Source organism: Vulpes lagopus, chromosome 2 (assembly GCF_018345385.1).
Source record: "Vulpes lagopus strain Blue_001 chromosome 2, ASM1834538v1, whole genome shotgun sequence".
Lineage (NCBI taxonomy): Eukaryota > Metazoa > Chordata > Mammalia > Carnivora > Canidae > Vulpes > Vulpes lagopus.
This window is the reverse complement of record NC_054825.1, coordinates 104,867,587-104,889,371: the sequence shown is the minus strand read 5'-3', so window position 1 is coordinate 104,889,371 and position 21,785 is coordinate 104,867,587. Positions and strand designations below refer to the sequence as shown.

The 21,785-nt window shown below is 42.7% G+C and overlaps 1 protein-coding gene across 1 annotated transcript in view; it reads right to left on the bottom strand.

Annotated features, from left to right (window-relative positions):
* Nucleotides 1-18,570, bottom strand: part of TULP4 (TUB like protein 4) — a 228,274-nt gene extending 209,704 nt beyond the window's left edge. The window contains exon 1 of the mRNA XM_041742669.1: nucleotides 18,501-18,570. The gene's annotated coding sequence lies outside the window, so the exon portion shown is untranslated. The remainder of the gene's footprint in view (nucleotides 1-18,500) is intronic.
* Nucleotides 18,571-21,785: the final 3,215 nt, after the last annotated feature.

The window sequence follows — 21,785 nt, the reverse complement described above, 5'->3', positions numbered from 1 at the left end:
ATTAGTCTTTTCATAGTCTTTTCTGTTTTTATATTATTACTTCTAACTTGTCATTTTGAAGACACCGAGTCTCCCTAGCCCTCAGAGTTTCCTGGCTCTGCATTTTTGATGAGAGAAGTACAGCTCAAGGCTTTCAATTTAAGACCTGACATTTCAGGGGCATCCCCCATAGCGTGTGGAAAGAAGCCCACAGAAGAGCACAAAGGTCAGGTGAGATAAAGGGCTTCCCACGACCTACATGTAACACTCTCAATTTTCATTCAATAGCAGGGCTCTTCCAGGACTATTTTAAAATAGCACTTGGCTTTTAAATCCTTTAAAGCAGTAATAAATGTTTCCTACCCTTTTGAAGGCAGGAAATTCAGCAGAAGAAGAGGCATGTAAGAGCAGCCATCCAGAGGGTGGTCTTCCATTGTAGCCTTGTTTATTCAGTGCTAATCATGCCCTCCCCCCTCAACTCCAGTAACATGGCATACACACACCCCACATGTTCTGGGGAGAGAAAGCTGAGTTTTAATCTGATGTATACTATAACCCAAATGGGTTAAAAAAAATCACTTTTACAACAATGTGCAAACAAAGTAGATCGTGCACATTTGGGAAGATGATAAACCAACAGGTTTAGAAATTACCAAATTCTCAAATGACACTAATTTCCAAAACTATCAGGCCACTCTTCTTTACTTTGCAATCACTAAGTGATACTGTCAAATCTCTTTGGATTATTACACATAGGTTCACAACTCACACAGAATACTGAATCCCAAGCAGCCCGGGTGGCTTAGCAGTTTAGCGCTGCCTTCAGCCTAGGGTGTGGTCCTGGAGACCATGGATCCAGTCCCGCATCAGACTCTCTGTGTGGAGCCTGTTTCTCCCTCTGCCTGTGTCTGTGCCTCTGTGTGTGTGTGTTTGTGTGTGTCTTTCATGAGTAAATAAATAAAATCTTTAGAAAAAAAAAAAGAAGAAGAATACTGAATCCTAATTCAATTCCAATTCACAGAGGGTTCTCGAATTCGTATATGGAATCTATGTAACCAGACAACTAAAAATAGGACAACCTCAGAAATCAGTGGAGTGCATGACCTTCCAATGACCTGTAGACCCCAACAATATAATGACTGCAAGGATGGACAATCCACTGATACTTTTTCTTTTTAAATCCAGTGTAGTTAATATACAGTGTTATATTAGTTTCAGGTGTACAATATAGGGATTCGACATGTCTAAAGATCACCCTCATACATCTTGATTTAAGTGAATGTGATGCAGGAAGATTCAAATTCACAAAGTTAAACTAGTGAATTTTAGAAAAAAATTACAGAAGGATTTCTTCTGATAACAAGCTCTCCCTATGCATTTAAAATATTTTATTTATGGGGATCCCTGGGTGGCGCAGCGGTTTGGCGCCTGCCTTTGGCCCAGGGCGCGATCCCGGAGACCCGGGATCGAATCCCACGTCGGGCTCCCGGTGCATGGAGCCTGCTTCTCCCTCTGCCTGTGTCTCTGCCCCTCTCTCTCTCTCTCTCTCTCTCTCTGTGACTATCATAAATAAATAAAAAATAAATAAATAAATAAACTTTGATCACAATTTTTCTGAGTTCAACCAATGTGGATATGAAAATGAGCTATAATGCATTCTACTAAAAAGACATTTAATTTTAGAAAAAGTAATTTTGGAATTTATTTAGCAGGTTCATCTCCTCAACTTACAGGTTTTTTTGTTGGTAATGGTAGCAGCTTTTTTTTTTTTTAATTTTATTTATTCATTAGAGACGGAGAGAGAGAGGCAAAGAGATAGGCAGAGGGAAACGCAGGCTCAATGCAGGGAGCCTGATGTGGGACTCGATCCCAGGAGCACCCCGGGATCACGACCTGAGCCAAAGGCAGACACTCAACCACTGAGCCACTCAGGTACCCTGGTAACAGCATTTTGATGGTAGCATCATTTTGGTTTAGTTTTGGACTTTATTGTTTCATTTTGCTTTAAATTTTAACACATAGTTCAGGTGGTTTCACAGCCTGGGTCATTTCATAACTATTAATACTTCTTGTAAACTGTAGCAGGGAAGTCCTTTCTGCTAAACCTCAGTGCCTCATCAACTGCCCCGTGTCTTCCCACAACTTATCATGAATGTCACCATTTTCCGTGACCACTCTCAGTTCTTCCTAAGAAATTCTGGAACATAGAGAAAATAGTCTTTCTCTAGACATTTGGATTAATATGAAAAACATGAGTGTTGGTGGCCATGTCTGCCACAGTGACCAAGGAATAGAGAAGGAATAGAGAATGTTGGTCTTTGACAGAAGAGAGTAACTCAGAACCATGGAGGGAAGCTAAGAGAGGGGGACAGAGGGAAGGAAAGAATCAACAGGACCATTCATGGAGTGTCCCAATCTCTGGATCCTGATCTGAGACCCAGCTGCTTCCCTGCCAAGATTGCAGAATGCAACTCAGAAAGTTTCCACTAAGTTCCCTTTTTTTGTGTAAGTTCACTTAGGTCCCTTTGACTTGTAACCAACAAACCTCAAACTAATAGAGGGCTGGCTCTCCAGTCCTTTCTGTTGACTGTCGAACCCAGCAGGGTCCGAAGCCAGGAGACAGCAGGTGCCACCCTGAACCTTGCTTCTCTGGCAGGGGTTAAAAGGGATAACTCCAACCTCACACCACCTCACCAGGCCACCACAGTTCAGTTCCTGTAGTTAACACGGCAAGTTATGCTAGGTTAAAGGAGTAGTGAGTTGTTCTCTATTCCACACCTTTGCTTTAAAATATAAATCAGGAGACACAGAGCCGCTTTTAGGACACCACTGAAAACCACTGTGCCTGGACAGAAGAGCCTCCCAGAGCAAGAGGAGCAAACCAAACCCAAAGAAATGGGGCCACAGCACCTCCATTCCACCTACCCAGCTCCCATCTGGAAAGGAAATATAGGGCAGTGGTTGAGCATCTGCCTTCGGCTCAGGGCCTGATTCTGAGATCCAGGATGGAGTCCCACATTGGGCTCCTTACAGGAAACCTGCTTCTCCCTCTGCCTGTGTCTCTGTCTCTCTCTCTCTCTCTGTCTCTCATGAATAAATAAAATCTTGAAAGAAAGAAAGAAAGAAAGAAAGAAAGAAAGAAAGAAAGAACGAACCAACCAGCTTAAAGTCCAAAGGGACATCACATTAGGCAGAGCATGCTGATGATTTTATAAATATATTTGATACACAGAAAAGAAGCATTCACTGTTTTTTTTTCCACTGTTTTTTAAATATGTCAAAGTACTTGCTAAAAAACATGATGGTTGTACAACAGTATCAATGTACTTAAAGCCACTGAACTGTACACTTTAAAATGATTAAAATTATAAATTTTATTAATTATATCTTACAACTTAAAATTTTTGGGAAAAAAAAACAAAACAAAACCACGACACATTTAAAGAGTTACAGAGACAGACTGAACCCCTTCAGGGGCAAACACTATGCACAGTATCACACGTGAGTCATGTGAGTAATGTATTTCCTTGCCATGGGAAACTCAGTACTGAACTGAAAGTGATTTGAATGGTCAGTCTGTGGGCAGAAGAGAGCTGTGGTTTTTCAGAGGGTGGGGGTGGAGACTGTTGAACCTAAGCAGCCATCTCCTGAAATAAGTAATAATGAAAAATCACTACATACAGTCTTATTTCCCCCCACCTCCTAACACATGAACAGCATGGTCTTAACATTACTAATTCCTAAATATTTCAACATAAACTCCTCAGAAGCCACTGCTGGTTTCCTATCAGCCACAAACAGATGGCAACCCAGAAGAGTCCTGTTCCCATTATGCCAACTTGGCGGGAGGCTCACCTGCCACTACCTGAAACATGGATCCCTCCCACTTGTACACAGAAGGCTCCCAAACACAACTAAAATCCTGCCCGGATGCCCACTGATCAGCATCCTTAAAAGCATGGGGGGGAAGTCTCATTACAACTCCACTAATTAATAAACATAGGGAGGGACTACATCACATCCTAATATAATTACAGGAACACTGCAGCTTTCATTGCACTTCCACTCTATGGTTCAGGCAGGTTCCCCGCCTGCTTACACTGGGATGTAATCCAGTTTTACTAATATATCCATATGTATGAGAATCAGAGCAGATCTTATTATAACGAACCTGGAGAAAAACCTTTGGAGATGCTAAAAGTTCAATTTCAGATACATTAATGCATTCCTAAAATTTTATTTACAATGAAACCATCTACACTGCTTTTGTAACCCCAACACAGATTTCTTGGCTGCAATTTCTTAACTTAAATGATTCAAACCCTAAGAGAATGACAGACATTCATTCACAAATTATGCCTAAAACACATGAAAGCTGCCTGTGTGTGTTCTTGCCTCTGTGTGTGTGTGCATGTATATGTGTGTGTGTGTACTGGCAAGAAGGAAGAAAAGAATCTGGATTATTTACTTCATGAGATTCCTAGCAGAGATGCTCTTCTGTGCTTTCTGGATGTACCTGCTAATCAGCAGGGCCTTTAGCCACTGACTACTCCTTGCCTGCTCAAGTCAAACTTCACTCTTTGGAATGTTAAACCAAGATTTTCTTCAGCAGGAGCAGCTCAATGCATTCCTGCCTCACCTTTCAATGTATTTAAATCCTTCAATGGCTCTGCTCTTGCAAATAAACCAAAATCCTTAAACATCGGATACAAGGCCCAGCATGAACAGGAATCTCTCCCACCAAGGCCTCTGCCATTTCCTCAGGGAAGCCATCTCTGACCCTCTGACTAGATCAAGTTCTACCTTTATATCCTGTATTTCTCTTTCATGGTATGAATGTATCAATCAAGAGAGCAAGCAATCCATGGAACTGATAACTACTGCATAAATTAGCATGTCATTAGGTACAAGTAACCAACCATTCCAACTCAAATTGCCCAATCAATGAGAAAACTTATTTTACATAACAAGTCAAAAGCAATGATGGTGGTAGGCTCTGAAGAGTTTTCTGTGTTTTCTTGGCTCTGACTCCTCTCATGCACTAGCTTCATGTTCAGATTGTAGTAAAATAACTGTCACAGTTGGAGGCATCACATCCAAATAACAGTTTTCAGAGGAAAAGGGGTATCTAGTGTAGCCATTTTTAAGGCTGACATGTTTTCCAGAACCTCCTGGCAGACCTCCCTCACATTTCATTGCCAGGATCAGGTCTCTTGCTTACCCTCCAGCAATTACCTACAGCAAATGGGACCAGCATGAAGGGCTGAACACATCAGGATTTACCCCTGCACTGAGGATGGATCACTTTCTCTGCAGTCACATGGGGACAGAGGTCTATACAAAACCCAACCCCATTATTAAGGAAGAAGGGAAGAAAAGATGGCAGACAAGCACTCAGCAGGTCTGCTAATTACCAATCTGGGATATACGCTCTGGTCACCAACATCATGCAAGACTGCCAACAGAAAACCTCCACCAGCCTCACCTGCAGTGCATCTATATAACTGAGAAGACTGGCTTGGAGGGGAGGCCACAGAGTAGCAAGGGGGTAAAAGAAAGGACACAGGGGACTTTCAGCTGGTACAGACTCAAGCCCCAAGACTTCTGCTTAAATTATATGATTACAGGCAAGTCCGTTGGCCTCAGTTTCCTCATAAAATAAGAAAATATGTGCTTAATATAATGTACGAGGTTGCTGTAAAGAGCAAATAAAATGGCATACGGACATATGGACAAATGCTTTGTAAACTATGTGCTATGCATATGTAAGCAATTATTATTTGCAATGGAAAGTCACAAGTCACTGAGAAGAACTCTGGAAAAAAAAAAAAATGGTGGCTGACTTTTATCTGGCCAAACACAAGCAGGTACAATCTACTAAAGGACGCTCTGCTTTAAAAATTATATACCTACTGATTTACCCGTGGCTTGGTTAGAGACTTTCCAATACCATCAACTGATTCTAACAGTTGGGATGGATTAGAGCAACACTACAGAAACTGTCTCCCAGGCCTATAGAAAACCAAAGGCAATGTCCTCCTCTCTGCTCCTTCACTGATCTCTCCTCCTTAAGCGAGATCTCATGTTCTCACTGCTTTCTAGATGGAAAGGCAGGGTAGGGTTGTTTTCCAAGCCAGAAAAGATTAAGAAAATTTAAGCTTGGAGAAGGGAGACTGATTTGAACACACAAGCAGAAGCTCACATTAGCCATGAGAAAGCTCAGCCTAACTCACACTAACATACTTGAGCCTAACAGACAATGAGTGCAAGGGCATCTAAGGCCTCCCTGCTAATGCTGTTTTTGTCAAGCAGTGGAGGCATGAAGCCATGATCCCCAGCCTGCCCTCTCCACCTTTTAACTCTGTTCATCTGTCTCCACTTAAGACCAGGGTAGAGACGGGCACAGAAGCCACGGAGATTTTCAGACCTTTCTATAGTGTAAGACACACAATCTTCTGTGCCAACCACATTTTCCCCCTTTAGCTACAACACACATCAACTGGGCAGAAAGTCAGAAGGCCGATAGTGCCTCGCACCAACATTCTGAAGGCTGAAAGTAGTGATATTCTGGGTTTACCTTAATGTCTAGAACATAAAAAACTTCCTCACAGGAAGGGTCCTTTCTCTCCCAGAGTTAAAAATCCACGATATACCATGACTTTCCACTCAGGGCCAGGGAAAAGAAGAATGAGGTAAGAGCGTGGGAGCAAAGACACATGAGGGAGTTAGCAGGAAGAGAGAAGGGAAGCAGCACTGTCAGTGTAGACACGGTGAGAAGCAAAGCCAGGCCCAGAGTTGCACATGGCCCACATGTGCACCACCAAGCCCTGGCCAGGCCATCTGCTCCCCAGGGGCAGATGTGTCTTACAAGACCAGTAACCAAGACTATCCTCCAGCCAAATCCCACATACGTGTGAAAGGACTGTAAACGTTCCTCACAAACGTGCTCTAAGTACAACTATGCTAAGACGTGTGTTGCCATTTGGAGCCTGCCTCTTTAAAACCCAGCCCAGGTAATACAACATAAGGGCCCAAAGAAGGACATTGGTGAAAACACTGATGAAATCTAAAAGAAGTTGACAGTTTAGTTAATAATGATGTACCGGCATACTAGTTTTGACAAATGTTCTGTAGTTACATAGCATATTAACATTAGAGGAAGCTGGGTGAAGGGCATACAGGAACTCTCTGTACTATTCTTGTACCTTGTCTGTAAATCCAAAATTATTCCAAAATAAAAAGCTTATTTTAAAAAGTTTTCAATACCTGTCTGCTTAAAAAAGAGAGGGAAAAAAAATGCTCCATGGAAAACTTTCTAAGCAAACCATCAAAGTCAAAACATGGAAAAAAGATTGGTAGACTTGAATACATAGAAAACTTAAAACTTTTACACATCAAAATATGTCATGAACAGATTAAGAGCTGAAAGGCAACCAACAAACTGGGAAAATATAACACACACAAAAGAAAAAGGGTTAGTATCCATAACACAGTAAAAATTTTTTAAAGAGTTATTTATTTTAGAGAGAGAGCTTGTGCATGCCCACCTGGACAAGGAGGAGAGGAGTGGAGGGGAAGGGGAGTAGCAGAGGGGGACTGAGGGAGAGAATCTCAAGCAGACTCCACACTGAGCACAGAGCCCCAGGGCTCCATCCTACATGGAGATCATGACCTGAGCTGCAATGAAGAATGGAAAGCTTTTTTTTTTTAAGATTTTATTTATTTATTCATGAGAGACACAGAGAGAGAGAGAGAGAGAGAGAGAGAGAGAGGCAGAGACACAGGCAGAGGGAGAAGCAGGCTCCAAGCAGGGAGCCCCATGTGGGACTTGATCCCAGGACTCCAGAATCACGTCCTGGGCCAAAGGCAGGTACTAAACTGCTGAGCAAAAACAAAACAAAACAAAACAAACAAAAAAAGTGTGCAAAGACCTTACAACAGGGCAAACCAGACTCAAAACACCTGTACCAGCCAATCAGGTATACAGAAAAAAGAAAACAGAAAAGCCTTTGCCACAGGTGAGCAGACACCTTCTACTTAGAGCCCCATTATAATTGAACTTCTAGAGAGACTCACAAAGAAAAAGCATCTTTTTAAATAAAATGCAGTTACATCTAGGGGCACGTGGATGGCTCAGCAGGTTGAGTGTCTGACTTTTGATTTCAGCTCAGGTCATGATCTCAGGGTCGTGAGACTGAGCCCCACATCGGATTCCATGCTGGGCATGAAGCCCATTTAGGATTCTCTCCCTCTCTCTCTCTGCCCTTCCCCACCCACTCCCATTCCTCTCTTAAAAAAAAAAAAAAACAAAATCCAGTTACATCTAACTCAGAAGTTTATATTCAAACCAATCTATCTTAGTAATTTATGGGGGTTTTTTCTGTTTTTAAATTTAGAATGGACTGAGAATTCAAAGAGAGAAGAGAGTAGTCTCCCCTCATCCATCCTCAAGGGACATATTTCAACACTCCAATGGATGCCTCAAATTGCAAATGGTTCTGAACCCTATTTGTATTTTTCTTTCCTGCATGTACTTACTTGTGATAAAGTCTGATTTACAAATCAGGCACAGGGGATCCCTGGGTGGCTCAGCAGTTTAGCGCCTGCCTTTGGCCCAGGGTGCGATTCTGGAGTCCCGGGATCAAGTCCCACATCAGGCTCCCGGCATGGAGCTTGCTTTGCCTTCTACCTGTGTCTCTGCCTCTCTCTCTCTCTATGTCTATCATAAATAAATAAGTAAATAAATAAATAAATAAATAAATCTTTAAAAAAAATAAATCTGGCACAGTAAGAAATAATAATAGTGAAATAGAACAATTATAACAATATACTCTAACAAAGGTTATGTAAATGTGATCTCTTTCCTTCTCTCTGGAAAGATCTTGTACTAGTTTCACCCTACTTGTTCTGATGATGTGAGATGCTACAATGCTACATGATGACGTGAATGACTCAGGCACTGTGACGGACCCTTAGGCTACCACTGATGTTCTGGTGTTACATCAGAAGGATCATCTATTTCCACACTGCAGGTGACAGTGGGTAACTGAAACCACAGAAAGCAAAACTGTGGATAAGGGAGGACTACTGTCTTTTTTTTTTTTTTAAGATTTTATTATGTACACAAGAGCAGTAGGAGGAACTAAGCAGACTCCCCACTGAGCAGGGTGCCCAATGTGGGACTCAATCCCAGGACCCTGGGATCACAACCTGAGCCAAAGGCAAATGCTTTAACTGACTGAGCCACCCAGGCACCCCAGAACTACTATACTTCTTTTAATATGTCCCAATATACATATCATTCATATTAAGTCAGAATTAAAATATTAAGGATTAATATTAGCCATATTATTATATTAAAAATTAAGCAGAAAAAAAAATTAAGCAGAAAGTTGTAAGTCTCATGCAACACTGAAGTTCCACATATAAAATATAGAAGCCAAGAAACAAAATGTTTTTCACACAGAAAAAAGTGTGACCGTGATTAAAACTACTGGACTAAAAATTCAGTAGTTCAAAGTTTGCATCCCCGTTGATTGTCTTCTCCCAAAACCCCCAGGCAGATCTCTATTACCTTGTTTCCATGGAGTTTCCCACACTATAAGATAGTTTACTTCTCAAAATCATAGAATGTGGTAACAATACTTAAGGCCAGTTAGACACAAAATGAAGAGAAAGGGTTTAAACCAAATCCTAGCTTCTGGAAGTTCATTCATGATCTAATTTGTGAATAAGTCCAGACTCCCCAGCATGCCTCCCTCTCCAGACATTTCACCCTGGGTCCACTTTATCACTCATTAGCATCAAAGAAGGTTCAACTTCAAACCAATTTTGCTAGTCATTAACAATGCAGGAAAAGGTTTGATACTAACAGAATAAAATTAAAAAGTTGAAGTAACTGGCTTAAATTAACCTCACAGATTATTAGCATCTTTCACATGGCAGTGCTTATTCAATCTCCCACAAAAAGTTCTGGCTGTCTTATTATATAATATATGTCTTATTCTGCCAGAGAAACAAATTGATTCCCCAAAATCAAGCACAAGCCACCTTTCTGTGTTGTGTGAAAAACAAAGAACTTTACCATCTAAACAGAGGCAAAGGAAAGCCAAAAATAAGGCATTTGTAAAATCATTAGTCAAGGAGACCACAGTTACATGCAACATACAAAACACTAGGAGAAGGAAAACAGTGTGACATCCCTGTTCTCTCAGAATTAAAAAAGACAGACCATTTCTGAACCATAAGCTCAACCTTGAGACTTCTTTATTTATTCACAATAAACTTACTACATTATATTCATAGAAAACTGATTTCAAAACATCTCATAAACACTACTGCTTCTATATATGCCTCTGTAAGGGAAAGCATTTTTAGCCTAGGAGGGACCTACAATGGTACTTAATGCTTCTCTAGCATTTCTAGCACATAAATACACATAAGATATAAATACTATTCGGTATACTTTTTCACAAAATTTTTCAAAACATTAATTTTAATTGATGAAAAACAAATATTTCATAGAGCAATGAAATTATGTGGCTTGTTAATGTTAACAATTAACATTGTTAATGTTAATTAGTTAAAATTAAAAGCTGACATAATTAAATAAAACTGAATTATGAGTTTGAGGACTCCATCTATCAGTACTTTGCTCTCCACTGGTAACACAGTCCTGACTGTCACAGTCATTACAAAGGTGAGGAACAGGGAGATGCAAAATCAAACACAATAAGGGCGCCATAAATCCAAAAGGGCTGGGAATTGATGCTCTAGTAAGCTGTAACGGATAGATTCTGGGCAGCACCCCAATCCTATACTACTTAATTTATTCCCAAGTCCCTTAGAATCAAAGCTGGGTAAGGAGACAATATAATACGCATGCCACTCTCCTTCTCATTTCTGTCACAGTATTTAAAATTATTACTAATGGAATAATATATGCAAACAGAGCTATCTTCTGCTAAGAGCTATGTTTTTATCCAAGCATTTCAAATTATTACAGAATTTATTATTCAGTTATCAGAAAATTAGCCCAGAAAAGTTCACTTTTACAGAGAAAACACAAGACAGGGTTTCTCATTTCACAGGAAAAGACAAGAAAAATGAAAAAGGTTCAAACTATTTGTAAGGGCTGGAAAAACTCAGTGACTTGAGCGCAAACAACATTCGTCTACCTGGCTATGCCCACGATTCAACCTCCTTCAATTTATTTCTCTAAGTTAAACACAGGTATCATTTTTTGAAGACATTCCCCTCTCATTTGACAAATGTCGACAAATAGTTAAATTTTCTGGTTATTTTAACAGTTCGCAACAGTAACTCTAGCTGCCTAAAATGTCAGCTTTGGTTGACCAGGGTTTTCATTCACAGCATATGCCCAACTTCTTATGATGCATGTTTTGATATTCCAACCACTGGGGCTGAATCTGTCCATCTGGTTTTATGGCTAAGCGGGTTGTCTGAAGCTTAAGAAGTTGATTATGTACAAAGATAATCCTACATATTCTCAACATATGGTAACATCAACCACTGATCAACTTTTCAGGAATAAGAAAGTCATCCCAGGACTGACTGCTCAGCCTGGACCTCTGACACTACTATTTAGTCACGATGCTCAATAACAATGCCATGTGGCTTCCCAGGGACATATATTCTTAATAGCCCAAAATAAAGGAAAATAATGTAGAAGACAACAAATGTGTACTGAAAAAGAGTTTTCTACAAAAGACTCCTGATTTCCCTTGCCAGACACTGAAAATTATATACACACACAAATCAGGAGTAAATGCCTCAGAAGTTTATTCTTCCTTTTGTCATTTCCAAGAAACTGGTAAAGGAAACATTCGGTAAGATGAAAGAACTCAGTGACATCTGTCTGTAACATTTAAGTGGAATTTGAAAACATTGAGAAAAGGTTGTTGAAAGTAGATACAAGAGCCTTTAGAACCCAATGTTCCAACCATTAACTAGCTAGATCAACAGCAGAGACTTAAAAGGTTGAGACTTGTGTCATAAAAATTATTCATTCAAAAGGTCAAAGTCGGGACACTTGGCTGGCTCAGTCAGTAGAGCATGCAACTCTTGATCTCAGGGTAATGAGTTCGAGCCCCAGGATGCAGAGGTTACTTAAAAATCTAAAAAAAAAAAAAAGGTTAAAAAGGCCAACTTCTGGGACGCCTGGGTGCTCAGTCAGTTAGTTAAGCATCTGCCTTCAGCTCAGGTCATGATCCCAGGGTCCCAGAATCGAGCTCCACGTCAGACCTAAAAAAGCCAATACGACAAAAACTTTAACCCTGTGGCTCTACTGTGGCCATTCCAAGCTGGGAGGAGATACCCACATGTCAAGACTACAAAAAGAACCCAGAAATAACTGTAACAACATAACACCTTATACTATGCCTTTCCAAACCCTTTCACATCCATTAAGATCTAAAATTGAGTCTTTCATATTTCAAAGAAAATAACTTATACTGTAGTGTGTGCTATCTTTCTCAGAGCTCTTCCTTTTTTTTTTTTTTTAAGATTTTATTTATTTATTCATGAGAGACACATAGAGAGAGGCAGAGACATAGGCAGAGGGAGAAGCAGGTTCCCTGTGGGGGGCCTGATGCAGGACTTGATCCCAGGACCCCAGGATCACGACCTAAGCCGAAGACAGACGTTCAACCTGTGAGCCACCCAGGTGCCCCTCTCAGAGTTCTTTCATACCCATACTGACTCTAATTGTGCTTTTGACTAAAAATAACCAACAGGGAGAAAGCTGTTCAAATAAGTCTATATTACCTGCAGAGCACCTCTGTGCACCTAGAGATTAATTCACAACTCACTACAACCTACTACACCATTACTACTGGAGGTTGTCCATAAACATTACTTTTCAATTCTATTCTTAAAATTCTCTTTCAAGGGTGGGTATCATTGACACCACACAAGCACAAGACTTTTCTATTCCTGAACACTGAAATCAGAGAAATATATTTGATCCTGAATTAACCACATTAAAGGGAAAATAGCATAACTCTTAAAATCCATAAGTAACCCCAAAATATTAATTTCAACCCAATGTTTTCTATGAAAGCAAGAAACCAGATAGAACTGACCCACTGGTATAGGTCCTATCATGCCAAAATGGAATGGTTAGGGGAAAAGAAAGACCAAGCTTATCAGAGTTTGCAGTAATTTATGGACACGTGGTAATTAATTCAACATTTTTGAGCAAAGAATTTATTTAATGTTAACTAAGTATCTAGTGGCATTTATCTGTCTTCTTAGAAAGTTATTCCCCTTTCTTTAGCTAAAAGCACCCCAACTTTGCTTCTGACTCCTGCATTCCATAGGTTTTTGTGAAACTAACAGCAATCAGACACATATACACAAACACACACACTCACAGCAAACTACCCAAATTTGGCCAATTATATTCCCCCTCTCCAGGAAAACTGAATCTTATTACACAAGAATGAAACCAGTTGGTGCAGTCTTTGAGACATGGCAACCAAAACAGACCAACCAAAGCCTAGAAATCCTCAGAGGGCTGGTTCTTGGCATCCGAAGCCTAGTTGTACAGCGTTTTCTATGCCTATATTTTATGGAAGTGCTACACCTACAGTTCTGTAACCTGCCTTTTTAAATCAATAATATGTCGTAGGCATCTTTCCAGACTGGAAACAGTATAGATCCATATCATTATTTTCAGTGGTTTCATGGAATGGAAGTACCATAATCTATTTAATCAATTCCTTCCTCAAAATTATTTACTATATAATTATATATAGTAAGTAATTCTTTATTATTATTTAAATATTTTACTTATTTATTTATTCATGAGAGACAGAGGCAGAGATACAAGTAGAGGGAGAAGCAGGCTCCCTGTGGGGAACCTGATGAGGGACGTGATCCCAGGACCCGGGGATCATGATCTGAGCTGAAGGCAGACACTCAACTACTGAGCCACTCAGGTGCCACTTTTTTATTATATACATATATATTTTCTAACTTTTCCTATTATGTATTTCTTTAGCATAAATTCCTAAATATGAACTTGCTAGATTAAATGCTATGTAAGTTTTACATTTTGATACATAATAGCAGCTATTTAGAATGAGGGCATCTAATTTACATCTCCACTAGAACAGAGAGTACACATTTCCCTTCATCTTCACCAGCACTGGAAATTACTATCTGCCTTATTCCTCTTTCAAACTGAGAGATGCCCAAATATTAAGACTACCAAGAGAAGTTACAGAAGAATCATAATAATATAATACTTTACATATATTATGCTTTACCAAATCAAGTCACATCTAATAAGGTGTAAATTGAGTCTGAATAATATTGCCAATACATTAAAAATGGTGTCTTAGTTGGCTCAGGTGGTCATAACAAAACAGCATAGACTGATTGGCATACACAGCAAAAATTTATTTCACACAGTTCTGAAAGCTGGAAGTCCAAGACTGAAATGCCAGCAAGGTAGGTTTCATTCTGAGGCCTCTCCTTTAGTTTGTAGATGGTTGCCATCTAGCCATGTGCTCATATGACCTCTTCTTTGGGCATAACTGGGCCAGGGGACACCAAGGTCTCTGGTGTCTCTTCTTACAAGGGCACTAATCCTATCCTGAGAGCTCCACCCTCATGATTTCACCTAACCCTAATTACCTCTCAAAGTCTCCATCTCCAAATACCATTACACTGCAGGTTAGGGCTTCAACACATGAATTTGGGAAAGACACCTTCAGTTCATAACAAATGGCATCTTATCACTGTTTTTCATTTAATTTCATTAATTACTAGTGAAATTGCAAATTTTAATGTTTATTGGTCATTGATTTTTCCTTTTAAAAATGGTCTGTTCTGATTCCAAATCTGGAATAGGAAGGGTACAAGATGAGCCTGGAACATCTCGTCATAGCAAAAAGCAAAGAAGCTACTATATGTTATTAGAGGCATGTCATAAGGACTTGGAGCCAACCTGACTAAGCCTTAGTCACAAAGATAGGACAATTTGAGCATCAAAAGGAAACTAACTGAAATGGACTGAAATACACCATAAATGCTAAAATAGAGGTGTTCATAAAGATACTCAGAAAGAGAGAGAGAGAACCTCAGCTGTCACCAATGCAAGATGCTAGGGAAATAATAACTCATGATTTTGTAAAGTGGCAAACAAAGGGGAAAATAGACAACTTCCTCACCCTTCCTGTATAATCTATACCTCAGAGTGAGCCCTATATATTCTTTCATACAGCAAAATATACCACCATTGTAACATTATCTGGGAAATAAAAACATCATCTGCATCATCCGCAAATTTCAAAAAGGTGTACCCTACATCACAATCCACATGCAAGGGAAATGACCCAGCAAGGATATAACATACATATTACCTTTATCCCCTCTGGACCCTATATTTTTTAAAGGTACTGTGCACTAAATAACTCATTTCCCTGTTTTAACACAGGTATATACGATCTCCAGTGAGAAAGTGTTCCTGAGCATCATGAAATTATCATGATTGTTAACATTCAGTATAAAATTTAGAATATTCATGAACAAAATGTGGTCCATACACGTATGTATGTGACACATTTGTATACTAATGGGGCATTTATTAATCAGCCTTAAAAGGGACAGAAGTTCTGACACATGCTACAACGTGGAAGAACCTTGAAGACATGCTAAGTGAAGTAAGCCAGTCACAAAAGGACGAATACTGTATGACTGCACTTATGTGAGGGGCTCAAAGTAGTCAAACTCAGAGAGAGAAAGTGGAACGTTGATTGCCAGGGGTCCAGGGAGAAGGGAATGAGAAGTTATTGTTTAACAATAACTGAAGCACGGAACGCTTCAGTGCAGGAAGATGAAAGTTCTGGCCATGAATAGTGGTGATGGCTACACAACAATGTGAATGTACTAATGCCACGGAACTGTTAAGATGATAAATGTTATATGTATATTTTGCCACACAAAAAATAGTATGTTTGGTATGTTAAAATTGAGTAACTGAACACTATCCCAGCCAAATTAAAAGAAATTTTACATTCTAATTACATATTCCCTGCTGTGTCAGCAGTCTCCCTGGGCAAATGAACAATTTCAGTAAGGTAATACTGAAAATACTTCACAGATTCCTAAAGAGGAGCCAATGCAGTAACTAAACCAAAGTATTTCCTAACAGAAGTTTTACACAATTTTTAATGAATTTTTGTGAATCACATGCATAGCTGGCCCACTCAATCTATCTTCAATCTTTCTCCACATACGGAAAAGAACAGGAGGGAGACTGCAATTGATATTGCAAGTGCAGCGGAATAGATGAAGAATAATGTCTTAGCTTCACCATGCACATGGTAGGCACTCAATAAACATGCCTGATTTCGGATACTCAGTAAAACCAAGAGAAAACCTGGGCTTCACTTTCTGTCCCAGACACTAGCTAGTGAGAAGGCAGACATTCCACTCAAAGGAAGGCCACTGTCTCTCTACTTCTTCCATTACTTCCATTACCATGTATCCTTGTATAGGTCAAAGAATTTTTTTTTAAACTCAGAGTTTGGGTGGGAAAAACGTGTGAATAACCAAACTACCACTCTTATAGCTCCATATGAAAACAGAAAGTCAGTCCAACATGACACACACATCTTTTCTAAATGAAGTCAATTTTAAAGTATACAGTAGAAAATATTATTATTTCTCAGGCACAGGAAGCAATGCTGGCTTCCTACTCTTGTATCCTGAGAGCTCCACTGTGTTAAAAATTTTCCCCATATGATTTCCTCTAACTCAGGTCTACATACTTCTAACTCTAGAGGTCAACCACCTTCCCCCATCACATGAAGATCCTGCTACTTTCACAGCCCTTACTAAAATAGAGCACTTAAAATTCTTAAAGAAAATTCACGTCTTCAAATAACCCTTTCCTACAAATTAAGTACTATTCTTTAAGCTGAGGAACTAAACACTAGATTTGGCTTTTCACAATTTATTCACATATTCATTTCCACGACAGTAAACTATCAAGAAAAGAAGGGGGGGGGGGCCGCCTGAGGTCCTCCAGGTCTTAATGTGGCTATCATTGCAAAATGTTGGGATCAGCTCCCAAAATGCCCCACCAGACGGCCAGGAGTCTGGGCAGCTAGCTGCTCTCTGGATTGCAGTGTGGCTCTGTGCAAGGTGCCCTGTCACTTCACATCCATCACGACCTCAAATCCCAGCTATCTGGTGCTGCCGGGCCTGGTGATGAGCCCTCTCCGGGACCACAGCACCATTCCCACGGGCCTCGAGGGCCAAAACTAAATTCCAGTTACTAACAAATGGAAACCCAAAACAGAGAGGCAGAAATAAAGGGACCCCCGCAAAGATAAGATTTTTGCATTCCTCCAAACCTTAGAAATGAATGTTCTTTCTCTGTGCTTTTTCAAAAACCTGTCTACTGGGAGTCCTGGAGTGCCAAAAAGAAAGAGAAGAGCCCCTAAATGCAGAAATCCAGGAAACAGTTCCCTGCAAGGTAAGCTGACTGTGTCCCCAGGAAGAGAAGTGTGTCGGAAGACTTTCTGATCAGCAATTAGCAATTTAGCAGGTATTTAGCAGGTAAGTCGCACCCATCCCCGGTAGGACCGTGTCACCCTCATTTCCTTCCACAAAGCCAGAGGGCCCTCACCTTTCCAACCTTGAAGTGATGTGGCGAGAAAAAGTCAGACACCTCTCCCTGCTGCTGGCCCAAGCGGGTCAAACTTCAGAGCCAGCATCATGCACTTTGTTTTTTAAGCGCAGGGAAAAGAGGAAGCGTTGGCATTCTGAGCGGAATCTCCGCGATTTGCCAGAGGAAACCGTACAGACCAGACAGCAGAAGCGCCAGCATTTCCATGCAGCTGCCACGACAGGTGACCGGGCCGCTTTGCAGACGCCCCGCACGCTCGGGGGCTTCGCCGAGGCGGGGCGGGAAGGGAGGGCGGGAGGGCGGGAGGGTGGGCAGGGGCCGGAGGGAAATCCACTCGAGCCGCACGCCGGGGTGGGAGGAAGAGGAGGAGCACAGCCCCGTCTCCCCGGGGAAACCGTTTTAAGGGATCTTCTCTCTCCACAATTAAGAAGGAGGAAAAAAAAAAAATGGCTCCAAGCCAAACGCCTCCTGATTTACACACACACACGCACACCGAGCTCCGTGTCGCCCCATTTTCCTGTGCGCTGGAACAAAAGGCGAAAACGGCTCCACAGCAGGCAGCACCGCCCGGAGCCCGCCGTCCGCGCCCCTCGCCCCCCGCCCCCCGCCCGGGGACCGGCCTCCCGCCCAGCCGGGCCGCTGCCGCCCGCCCCGCCCGCCCGCCCGGCGCCGCCCGCCCGCCCGCGCGCGCACACGGGCCTGGCCGGCGCCGGGGGCCGCGAGCCCACCTCGAGGGGCGGGCGCCCGGCCGGGCTCGGGAGGGCGCTGCCGGCGGCGCCGGGGCCCGCCGCCTCCTCGCCCCGGAGGGCGGCAGCGCGCGGCCCCGGCGCCCGTGACAGCGGCCCCGCGCCCGCCTCACCTCCTAGCGCCCGTGGCGGCGGCCCCGCGCTCCTCCGCGCCTCTCCGCCTCCGCCTCCAGCAGCCCCGCGCCGCCGCCGCCGCCGCCGCCGCCGCCGCCGCCGCCGCCTCCCCCCGCCCCGCGTCTCGGCCGAGTCTCCGCCTCCCTCGGCCGCCGCCGCCGCCGCTGGGCCCGGCTCCGCGCCACGTGACCGCGCCACGTGACCCGGCGCGGCTGGCAGGCGCCTCCCCGGCCGGCCTCGCGCCCTCGCGCGCTGGGGACCCGCGCCCCGCCGGGGGACGCCCGCCCCCGCCCCCGCCCCTGCGCGGCCGCCCCGCCGCCACCTGCTGGCGCTCGCCGCCCCGCCGCGCCGCCGCGCCGCCGCCCCGCCGCCCTCGCCCGAGCGCACACTCACGCGTGCACACGCCGGCGCTCACGCGCGTGCACCCGCGCCGCTCGCCGTCCTCGCCTTGCAGGGCTGCTCCCGCCTGCTCCGACGAGGCAAGCGGAGTCGTCGGCTCCGCGCCCACCCAACTTGGGAAACCCTTCCCACCCGGTAACGGAGCGGCGGGCGCCCTGCCCCAGCCCGCGCCGAGCCGGAGAAGTGGGAGGCCACCGGGAAGCGCCGTCGCTGGCGCTGTGAAGGCGGCCCCCACCCACCGAGACGGCCGTCGAGCGTCCTGGCGGCGGTCTCGACCTCGGTGTCGGCTGTTCGGTTGGTCTTGCGGGGAGAAGACCAACAGCGTCGTCTCGGCAGAGAAGGAGCGTCCCCAGCTCTTCTCCGCCACCACATGGATGTCGCGCTAGGAACGGAAACTTTGTGCATCCATCCTGCGTTTCCCGTCATGGACAAAGAAACAGCATCACTGATTGTGTGATTTTTCCCATATGTGTACTTAAAAAAAAAAAAAAAAAAAGCCCAAGCCGACAAGATAGGGATGCCCTGGAGGGCTCGGCTCAGTCGGTTAACCTGGGACGTTGGATCTCAGCTCAGGTCTTGATCTCAGGGTCCTGAGTTCAAGTCCCCTGTCGGGCTCGGCACAGGGCTGGGCTGGGCGTGGAGCCTACTTGTAAAAATTAACTAATTTAAAAAAATAATAATAAATCAGCATTCTTTCTTCCATAAGGCATAAAAGTCCTATGTAGTTAAGTGTAGTAGACACTCTTGGCATAGACTCTGCACTTTTTTTTCTATTTTGCCTATTTGCCAAACTTTTAAATCCGCTTCAGATTTAAGAATTCTTGCTTCTGTGAATTTCTGATTGTCAGGAAAAAAGGGGGAGGCGGGCGGGTTGGACAACGTGTCCTTCATTTCTGAAATTCCATGCCTATGATTTCACAAATTTTAGAAAGTGCTACCTAGACTTCTTTTTAATTTTATAAAAGGTAATTTTTAAATGACGGTATTTGCCTCCTGCATGTGTGCGCACAATATAATACATTAAGTATTTATATCAGCATTATTTGATACTATTTTATAAGCATCCCTGAAGTTAATTTTGAGACCTTTAAGAAATAAAGCTATATTTAGGTCTTAGAGTACTATAAACATAGAAGATAGTCTTCACTCAATTCAAGGTAATAGTCATTCATAATAGTCACTATCCATAATAGTCATTATGCTTCAACTAACGAGTCAGTATTACACCTAACATGAGGAAACTAAAGGAATCGTTCAGTATATGGTCCTTACCACAACATGTACAACCTCTAAATAGAACTACTTTAAAATATATACATGACATATTTTTAAGCGTCTGTCTTTTTCACACGCAGACAGAAACTGGGATCAGCAAGCAGGGTCTGGAACAAATCAGGAAAAGTCTGGTCCTTACTGTCAGACTGGTAAACGTCAGCAGTAGAAGGGATCAGAGATGAAACATGCACTTGAAGAACTTCCTTGACCTAACAAATGCAATCTGTAAAACAGCATGAGAGTGATTTAACAAATACCCATCAGGACCAAGCAGTTCTCTCCTCTGCAAAATGAAAAAGCATTAACCTTGAAATCACCCTCCCCATAACAAAGTTTTCCCCAGGGACCCATGTGTATAGACTCTTTTATCCAAGCACTTCTGGGCACGCATACAGCCAACTCTCTGCAAAACTATAAAGGTCCTCGAGTTTATTTTCTGCCTCTGTGGATTCCCACAGCGTCCGTGCTCACATGAATGGTCTTCGGAGCAACCGTCTTCATCGCAATCCTGCTTCTACCACTTTTGAACAAGTCATTACGAGAACAGCATGCCTAACACTGTTTCTTTAACCATACATTCAAACAATATCTACCTCACAGGGCTGTTGAAAGAATTAAATGAAATAATTTATGCAAAGTACTTAGCATAGTGCTTGATGCATAATAGTCACTCAATCAAAAATCCTCAGGTTTAAAAAAAAAAATCCTCAGGTTTATTACATGCTCACCGCAGGACAAACACAGTACCTTGTTGGTCTTATTTTTACTTATTGTCTCTGTTCCCTGTTACTCTTCATGGAAGCCCTCCATACGCACCCCCCCCCCCGCCCCGCAAACTTCACCATCATGCAATTAGCAGTCTCTTACTCTCTCTGCCTTGTCAATCTGTTGTGAATCTGCATTTTGAGCTTTTTAAAAAAGCTTCTAACTATAAAATGAAAATGCCTCTAGTTTAGAAATCTGAGGCAACAGGGAATCGTTTGGAAGGAGATGTGGTGATAAGCACCCTTTGAGGTCCCGTTAGGTCAACAATTTCCATTTTGTGGTGCTTGTTGGGTCATTTTGTTGTGTTGTGTGTTTTATTTTGTTTGTATCCGTCATGTTTCAATATTAGAAGATCTCGCAACACCTTTGAAGAATTAAACCAGTCCACAGTAATTGTTAAATGATAATTATTAAAAGAAAGTGTCTCTCGTATGGCATTCATGACCTCACTCTATTGACTGACTGTCCTTCTGCTCTAGGTTCCAGTTTGGAGAAACCTTCTTCCTACCCTGCCCAAGCTCCCAAAAGTTCTGAGAAATATGTGACCTCCTTTAAAGTTATGCAATCCTTACTTCTGCCTTGGGTCACGCTATGAGGTCCAAGCTCAAACTGGATCTGATAAGCATCTTGGTAACAGTATAATAACTTGGTTGTGACATAAATATTTTACACTCAATATTTGGCTACGCACCCCTGTGCTACTCTACGGCTGAGCCTGAAGGCACAAGGGATTAAAAGTCACAACCAGGTGCCTGAATTGGTCTCTGCCCTTCTCTCTCCAATTTCTGGGCTTGCCCCTTGCCCATCACATCACTGAAAGACATGTAAATACTGACAATCCAAAA